This window comes from Phocoena phocoena, chromosome 5, assembly GCF_963924675.1.
Source record: "Phocoena phocoena chromosome 5, mPhoPho1.1, whole genome shotgun sequence".
NCBI lineage: Eukaryota > Metazoa > Chordata > Mammalia > Artiodactyla > Phocoenidae > Phocoena > Phocoena phocoena.
This window is the reverse complement of record NC_089223.1, coordinates 77,318,593-77,328,357: the sequence shown is the minus strand read 5'-3', so window position 1 is coordinate 77,328,357 and position 9,765 is coordinate 77,318,593. Positions and strand designations below refer to the sequence as shown.

Here is a 9,765-nt window from a genome sequence, read left to right as displayed (position 1 = left end):
TCAGGAATAAAATTCTAGGTGGATGTGTGTTATTGACTAAACTTTTAAAAAGGATAGGCTTAAAGCAGCTTAACTCTGAGCTTTTGTTTTACTTATAATACTTCCCCAAATTGAAAATACAATTTTAGAAGAGGGGTCAGCAAATATTTTTTGTAAAAGGCTTGATAGTGACTATTTAGGCTTTGAGGTTCATTTAGCCCCTGTTGGGACTACTCAACTCTGCTTTGCTGTTGGAATGTGAGAACAGCCCTGGACAATGCACTTTTGAGATTGTATGCTCCTTAAATGACCATCTTCATTAGCTTTTTTCCAGATTGATTTACCAAACTCTGCCTCTTAAATGTGTTTGAATATTTCTACTAAAGATCTTTTCACCTTCTGGAGGTTTTACATCATTTATGCTTAGCAAAAATTATTTTTTTCAAAAGGCAGAACTTTTTTCTTTTCCCCTGGATTATTAATAAGGTTTAATTATTTTGGACATATGAAACATAATTATATTTACAAACCAAGTTTCTGCTCAGTCCACAGCTGAGTCTGACAGCCTGCACATTTAAACAATAAAGGGAGCATTAGGTGTTTGATAAAGGATTTATTAGATGAAAATTCTTTGGGTAAGTTAGTTCCTAAGGAAGAACCTGCAATTGTGACGCTCTATGCCAAGTAAGAGAACCCTGTAGCTTCTACTCTAGACACTTGTGAAGTATCTACTTTATATGCTTAGTTTTTATTTTGCTGTGCCTCTTCATTTATAGATAATAAATGAAACAAGTGGGAAGAAAGTTAATAATATATTCATCATTATTATGTAAATAATATTATAACTACATTTATAATTATATTAATGTTTAATACCTTAATACTGTATAATACTGTATTATTATTTTCTATTAAAATATATTTGATAATATCAAAATTATCATTTTAATAATGTAATAATTATGAATATATTAATGAATTATTATTCAAAGACAGGCCTTAGGTCATGTGCACACTCTCTTGGACACATAATATCAATTTAGATCTGATTCTTAGAAAGAAACTTTTGTTGGAAGATAGAAATCCTAATTTGTATCTGAAGGTAAAATGAAAACTATTATTTTAGCTATGGACATTTTCTCATCACAATCCAATTTTAAATACTGATGTTTTTTTTCCGTTTCTCGTTTTTTTTTTCCCCAAAGAAACATGTATGGAGGAAAGAAACAGTAACGTAGAGTAAGACTAGATTCATCTTTCCATTTCCTTCCAGAGGTTTTATCAAACCTCCCATTAATTGGTGCCCTCTATTGCTTTCAAACAACTATTAATAGTTATTATATAAGAAACTTATCAGGGTGATTAAGAATGATTTCCTCTGCAGTTAAGGACGATGACAGGCTACATTAGGTCAGCCAAACATGTTAGCTTTGCAAAAACACTCTGCTCACTGGGATATTGTATCTTGTTCACTGTGGGAGAGTGAAAAATAGGAAAGATGCTGAGCCCAAGCAAGCTCTTTGTGGAAAGCAGGACACACAGGAGCTCCAAGCGTGTATGCAGAGAGGTGGTTGTCTTGGTGGCCAGGGGTTTGAAGGACTTCCAAGTGAAGGCTTAAAAGGGTTTCTCAGATTGTAGCCCACATGCAATGTACATCAGAATCACTAAGATTAAGTACTTAAAATGCAGATTCCTGATTCTCACTTCAGAATGATGTAATGAAAATCTCTGGAGTTGCAGCTCAGGAATCTGCCCTTGTTGGTAATCATCTCTAGATGAATTTTATGCATATGAAGGTTTGAAAAGCACTGAATCAGTGGCTCATGCTGCAGAATGTTCTACTTTTCATACTCCACTAGAGATTTCAAATAATAACCCATTGGGTCTTAGGAAGGTCTTGTGCTTATTTGAAAGGCAGATTCTCCAAGCCTATTTGCACAAAAGTAGGAATTCTTAATTATATTGGAGTCATTGACCTTGGCAGATCTAGAATCCCCTGAATTATACATAAAGTGTGGTGTGTTTCTGTATTTTTCCGGGTTGAAGATGTTTATCCTTTATCAGATTTTCAAATAGCTCCCTAACTCCCTCCCAAATTTCTGTATCACTGGACTAAAGGGATCAAATGCAACAGACTTACTCTGTTGGAGACTTCATTTACCATGGTCAGGACAGCAGGTCATTTGCTTGATGACAAGAAGAATTAGTCCTTAAAATGTTTTGCAGCTTTTTTATCATAAGTTTTTCATTTCATAAATTATCACCTGTTTCTGAAGTAAAATACACACATTCATCATCAACCTAATATCAGAAGTCTGGATCTGAATGTTCCATCAATTGAATGCAAAATTCATGTCAAGGATGGGAGATAGCTAAACTTCTGACCACAAATGCACCCTCTATTTCCTATTATCTATCACAGATTTTGCTTCCATAAAAAGGAAGAGGTTTTTGTGCCTGAGATCACCTGTAATTTTTACCCTGGCACTATCTCACTGGAAATATTATAAATCTCCATTGTTGTGTGGTAGTCTTTGCACAAAGAAGTTATAACAAGAGAAGAAATGAAGCTAAGTGAAAGTAAATAAGGATAGAACCTACAACTATTTATAACACTGTGAATCTGGGTTAGTGATAAAAAGCTATTTATGTCTGGTTAAGAGTATTGTGTCAAGAAATACAGCCTCTTAGACAAAGAAGAAGAGTTCTTTATAATGTGAATTTTACAAAAAGCAAATTCTTTAGTTAATATATATAAGCTGAAAGCAAATAACTATTGCAAAACAATATTCTCTAACTAGAGTCAGAACTTAAATTTTGGCCTATAGCAATGGTACAAATAATAAATCTAGATAGGAAAGAAGTGCTCAATTTTCTTTGAATACAAAGAGACAAAGAATTTGGCTCAAGAAAACTGCCTCAGCAATGTACTCAGTGGTCCCATGGATCTCTCTTGCTTCAACAGTGTGTGGACAGAACAGACACAGGGACGCCCCTTTGTGCAGCCTCCAACCACCCTCAAACCTTTTTTCCAGTCACAACCTTCAGAATCAGCCACTCAGCTATCCTCAGTCACCTGGACCAGCCAACACCATTTTTTGAGCTTAACTCCTTATTACCAATCAACCATAAGCTCCCAGATTCGTCAGAATTACTCCACTAAGGTGGAGTCCGCTGACAGCCTCCTGGTCAACGTGCATCTTTGGGCCTCCTACACCTACCTCTCTGTAGGCTTCTATTTCAACCTCAACATTGTGGCTCTGGAGGGCGTAGGCCACTTTTTCCGAGAATTGGCCAAGGAGAGGTACGAGGTCACCGAGCATCTCTTGAAAATGCAAAACCAGCGCAGCAGTCATGCCCTCTTCCAGGACGTGCAGAAGTCATCTCAAGATGATGGGGTAAAACCCAGGACACTATGGAAGCCACCATTCTCATGGAGAAGAACCTGAACCAGGCCCTTTTGGATCTGCGCGCCCTGGGTCCAACCCTCGCAGACCCCCACCCCTGTGACTTCCTGAAGAGCCACTTCCTGGAATAGGAGATGAAACTCATCAAGAAGATGGGTGACCAGCTGACCCACTTCTGCAGGCTGGCTGGTCCCCAGGCTGGGCTGGGCGAGTATCTCTTTGAAAGGCTCACCATCAAACATGAGTAGGCACCTCCAGAGCCCAGTGGCCTTTGAGGAGCCCCTCTGGCATCAGAGCTTCTGCCTGAAGCCCCACTCTGCAGCCACTAGCCAGTTCTTAACCACCCTGGAGCCCTCTCCCAAGCCTTGGACCAAATGGAAATAATAAAGCTTTTTGCAACAAAAAAGAAAAAAAAAAAGAAAAGAAAACTGCCTCACAACAAAATCCTGGGCCCATGGACACTGCAGAAATGCCTAAACTCTAATGTTAGTTTTCTACCAGTTTGCCACCTTCTAGCTTATATTCCTACTTGCTAGCAACGTCTGTGACATATAGATATCACACTATATACTTCTTCAATAGGTACATGAATAAAAGATAATCACTAAAGAAAGTCGAGATTCTCATTATATTAGGGTAAATATATGAACTACATGAAAAAAATCTCAGTGGCCTAAGACGGTACACTTTATTCCTCGCTCCTAGAAAGCTCAGTGCATAGCAATGGCAAGTCCTGTTCCATGCAGCAGTTCAAAGACCAATATAAATTCTGGACTGTTCTTTCCTGGGGGTCCACATCTAGCCAGAAGGAGGAAGAGAGAGAATGGGAAAAAAAACATGAGAGGCTTGAATGGGCCACTCCTGGACATGGCATACATCACTTCCACCTACATTTCATCAATCAGATATCCATCACATGGCCCCGCTTAACTACAAGGAGGCTGGGAAGAGTGGGTAGGCTGTGTACTCGGGGAGGAGGTGGGGAAGGAGGGGGAATGATGGGGTTCAATTAACAATTAGCTTGTCTCTTCTACACCAGAATTAGGGAAAGCCCTTTCCTAACCTACGTAAGTCATACATACCAACTTAGAGCCAACTCTGAGTTTACTTACCTGCATTATGATCTGTGCCATGGGATTTTTTTTTCACTAGCTATTATCCTAAGTAGTAAGATCAACCTAGTTGTAACGTTGAGTGAGTGAGATGCTTACTAGTCTAACAATACAAGAGGGGCTCTTCTAAGATTTAATTGTTACAACTTACTAAATGTCTCTTGGTGTTTTTAACCACTTAACCAACAAGCTGTTTATTATTGAATCGTTCTTCAGTATAATTGCCATTATAGTTCTGAAGTTCTTCCTAAAGTGTCCTAGGTTTTCTAATGTAAGCTATCCTAACTCTCCTCTTCTTCCCATAAGCATTAATCAAGCAATGGGTCCTTTTATTCACACTGTTTTGACATGCACAATGTGTGAAAAGCATAGTGAACTAATGGAGTTATCTGTTTCAATCTCACATATTCACCTCTTTGACCCTGTGGGACCATTTCTTAATGAGACTATCAGCTGTACATACCAATAAGATCAGGATTTATGCAATTACCTCTCAATTCTCAGCTACTCATTAGCAAACTACCTCTTCAGCAGTTAAATGAATTAACCATTTAGCTAAGAGAGGCTTCATTGCTTTATCCATTTTTATCTCTTTAATATATCATAATAATATGCCTCATATTCACTGTTCTGTTGATTTGTGAGCAAGGTTTTCCATGTTTAAAAAGAGATGCTAAAATTTTTTTTATTAATTGTGAAGTCTTTCCCACCTGCCTCTCACCCCTCCCTCCATTCCATTTTTCTACATTTCTCCAGTATATGTTCATTTTTATAGTCAAAAAAGCAGTTAACCCCAAGGCTTGTTAACAAACCTAAAGATGCATTTCGTCCTTCTTACATTCATGTATTTGATAGTATATATATCAGTATTACTCAGAAAAAAATGGGAGGGGAAGGGCTAGCATATTCTATCATAGAAAAGTGCTGTGCATAGAGAGTGTTTAAAACATCAAAAAAAATCTTGCTATTGTAAGGTTTATCTATAGGGATTACCATTACAAGGTATTTTACTTCTAAAACATGCTATTCATGTAACAGTTTTGAAAATGCTTGGTCTCTTCCACTCCCACTTGCTTTAGTCATTCTCTTTTTTTACTCCTACGTCATATCTAGTTCCTAGGAACATTTTTTAATATCTTTATTGGAGTATAATTGCTTTACAATGTTGTGTTAGTTTCTGTTGTACAACAAAGTGAATCAGCTATAAGTATACATATATCCCCATATACCCTCCCTTTTGAGCCTCCCTCTCATCCTCCCTATCCCAGCCCTCTAGGTCATCACAGAGCACCACCGAGCTGATCTCCCTGTGCTATGCAGCAGCTTCCCACTAGCCATCCATTTTACATTTGGTAGTGTATATATGTCAATGCTACTTTCATACATTATTGGGTCAAAAAAGGATGATCGGATGTTTCCACTGTTCCACAAAACCCATACCTTGACAAATGCCATATATACAAATATTTAAAAATTGCTACAGATTATAATGACAACCTTCTTTCTAAGGGCTTTTAAAAAAATTGCAACAGAAGAGAGATTTTTGTCTCTCACCTCTTACTTTTTCTCTCCTTACCCCTTTTAGTACAAAATTGTATTGATGGTATCCTATGAAAGGCATTAAACACTTTCAAATAAAAGCTTATCTTGTAGATACTCCATTCTACAGAATCTACTATTATAGAAGATTGTGATGATTACTGTCCAAAGAGATCCACTGTTGCCATCCTAAGACAAATCCAGCAGGGAGGACAATCTTCCAGATGGCTCCAAGACTCCAGGGATCAGGGAAATTTAGAAAGGGTACTAGAAAAGAGAGACTGTGGGAGGCCAGGTAATAAAGAAACTCCAGAGAACCAAGCATCCATCCAAGGTGACTCTGCATTGACTGTAAAAGAGCAAATCTTTATTTTGCATCAACCACTGAAAATTCTTCTGTGTTTATAATTAATTTCTAACACAGTTTTCTTTTTATTTTTGACAATTAACTGTACCTACCCACCCTTCCAGACACTGTGCACTAGTTAAATAATGTTATTTACAATGACCAGTGACAAAATCTGTCAGTGGTAAATGTAAATTGAACAGAATGTAGTCATGTATTTGACCAAATCAGTTAGTCAAGAAAGTGTTAGGCATTACCTGGATGAGCTTAGACTTCCTAATGAGATAATCAGTTCTGATCTTCTAGTGACCCTGTGAGCAAACGGGTTTAACATGCTTTTTATACAACTGCTTCCTTGCCTCTTATTAGAAGCAGTTTCCCCAAAGAAGGGTACTTTGGTCACACATGCTTGTAAAATCTTCCAGAAAACAACAGTGTGAATTCAAGAGAGCAGCTACTGCTCATTCTCAGGGGCAACATTAATACTCCCCTTAGACCTTTTCAAGATGATGCTCTCATGATTCAGAGGATGACTTCAGTGGCTTCTTGCATCAGCCTCTTCAGTATGTCCTATTTTCCATCTTACTCTTATCATGCTAACTTCATAATCAACAGACTGGGCACACACACACAAAAAGGAAAAGAACAAGTGAGATTTTGACTCATTCTGTTCTTTTAACTTGTCCATTAGATCAATACTGGTAACTGAATCTGATCTTAGAACAGATTTACAAGGAAATTATAACATAAGACTCTTTCCTTAAGTAAATATATCTCTCACTGCTCAAATAGAATGAATAATTAATTCCTAAAAGGTTTTTGCCTCAGGGGAAAAATATGTCACTAATAAATTTTCATTAACTTTTTTAATTAGTACATTTCAATTATTGTTAAATCATCATCTAGAAAAAATCGTAGTCAAAAGATGCATATCACTGACAACAAATGGAAAAAATGTTTGTGTTAAATGGTTTACCTACATTTATGTTATGTACTAAATTAAAATTATACACACACACGCCACTAGTTGAAAATAATTACATTACTTTGAAATATATAATTGTAATTATAGTATTTGATAAAATATTAGGTTACTTAGCTTCATATACTAAACTGTAGATTAGCAATCTTAATTTCAATCTCAAATGATTTCCACATTTACTTCAGTTGTATAAAGGTAAGAATATTCAGTGACTATGACCAAACAGGTGTTATAGAATTCTACTATGCTGTTGGACTATAGGTCATGAAGCAAAAATAGGAAAAAAAAAAAAAAGAAGAAAAGAAAGACAGTAAGTTCCACATCGTATACAACATCACAAAAGTACCACTAACACATTTAAACTAAAGCAATAGAAAAATTCAGATTTCAGAATATGATAGAAATATGACTCAAACCATTTGAAATCTCAGGGTCATCCATGTAGTAGGTGGACTATCTTAAGGTAAAAATAGATGTCTGAAATTAATTTTAGAATCAGATGCTGTATAATCTTATAGAAAACAATTATTCTACTGAGTTCATGCAAATTAGTCAAATGATATAAATGTGCCATTCTTTGGCTGATTGTGCATTCAATACACATATTTCTAAAGAAGAGTGATCTAACATTGATAATCTAAGCTTTCCTATTAGCAAACAAGTGAAAAAAGAGTGATATAAGCTTAAAACAAAGCAAAGAAAATAAATAATATAAATTATAGCAGAAATCAATGAAATGGAAAACAGGAAAAATTTTTTTAATGAAGACAAAAGCTTCTTTGCAAAAAAAAAAGGTAAAATGGCAAACTCCTAGAAAAGCTAACTGAGAAAAAAGAGAAAAGACACAATTTATTAATACCAGAAATGGAACAGGAGGCATCACTATTGATCCCATGGACATTAAAAGGATAAATAAAGGAATATTATGACTAACTCTTTACCACAAATTTGATAACTTGGATTAAATGGACCAATTCCTTGAAAGACAAATTAACAGTACTTATATAAGAGAAAAATATAATCTGAATAGATGTATATCTTTTTTTTTTTTTTTTACATCTTTATTGGAGTATAATTGCTTTACACTGGTGTGTTACTTTCTCCTTTATAACAAAGTGAATCAGTTATACATATACATGTGTTCCCATATCTCTTCCCTCTTGCGTCTCCTGCCCTCCCACCCTCCCTATCCCACCCCTCCAGGCGGTCACAAAGCACCGAGCTGATCTCCCTGTGCTATGTGACTGCTTCCCACTAGCTATCTACCTTATGTTTGGTAGTGTATATATGTACATGCCTCTCTCTCGCTTTGTCACAGCTTACCATTCCCCCTCCCCATATCCTCAAGTCCATTCTCTAGTAGGTCTGTGTCTTTATTCCTGTCTTACCCCTATGATCTTCATGACATTTTTTTTTCTTAAATTCCATATATATGTGTTAGCATATGGTATTTGTCTTTCTCTTTCTGACTTACTTCACTCTGTATGACAGACTCTAGGTCTATGCACCTCATTAGAAATGCTCAATTTCGTATCTTTTTACGGCTGAGTAATATTCCATTGTATATATATGCCACATCTTCTTTATCCATTCATCCGATGATGGACCCTTAGGTTGTTTCCATCTCCGGGCTGTTGTAAATAGAGCTGCAATGAACATTTTGGTACGTGACTCTTTTTGAATTATGGTTTTCTCAGGGTATATGCCCAGTAGTGGGATTACTGGGTCATATGGTAGTTCTATTTGTAGTTTTTTAAGAAACCTCCATAGTGTTCTCCACAGTGGCTGTATCAATTTTACATTCCCACGAACAGTGCAAGAGGGTTCCCTTTTCTCCAGCATTTATTGTTTCTAGATATTTTGATGATGACCACTCTGACTGGTGTGAGATGATATCTCATTTTAGTTTTGATTTGCATTTCTCTAATGATTAATGAAGTTGAGCATTCTTTCCTGTGTTTGTTGGCAGTCGGTATATCTTCTTTGGAGAAATGTCTATTTAGGGCTTCCGCCCATTTTTGGATGGGGTTGTTTTTTTTTTTGTTATTGAGCTGCATGAGCTGCTTATACATTTTGGAGATTAATCCTTTGTCAGTTGCTTCATTTGCAAATATTTTCTCTCATTCTGAGGGTTGTCTTTTGGTCTTCTTTATGGTTTCCTTTGCTGTGCAAAAGCTTTGAAGTTTCATTAGGTCCCATTTGTTTATTTTTATTTTTATTTCCATTTTTCTAGGAAGTGAGTCAAAAAGGATCTTGCTGTGATTTATGTCATAGAGTGTTCTGCCTATGTTTTCCTCTAAGTGTTTGATAGTTTCTGGCCTTGCATTTAGGTCTTTAATCCATTTTGAGCTTATTTTTGTATATGGTGTTAGGGAGTGATCTAATCTCATACTTTTACAT

At 36.3% G+C, this 9,765-nt stretch overlaps 1 pseudogene; it reads left to right on the top strand.

Moving 5' to 3' along the window:
- Nucleotides 1–2,921: 2,921 nt before the first annotated feature.
- Nucleotides 2,922–3,634, top strand: LOC136123205 (ferritin light chain pseudogene; annotated as a pseudogene).
- The last annotated feature ends 6,131 nt before the right edge of the window (nt 3,635–9,765 follow it).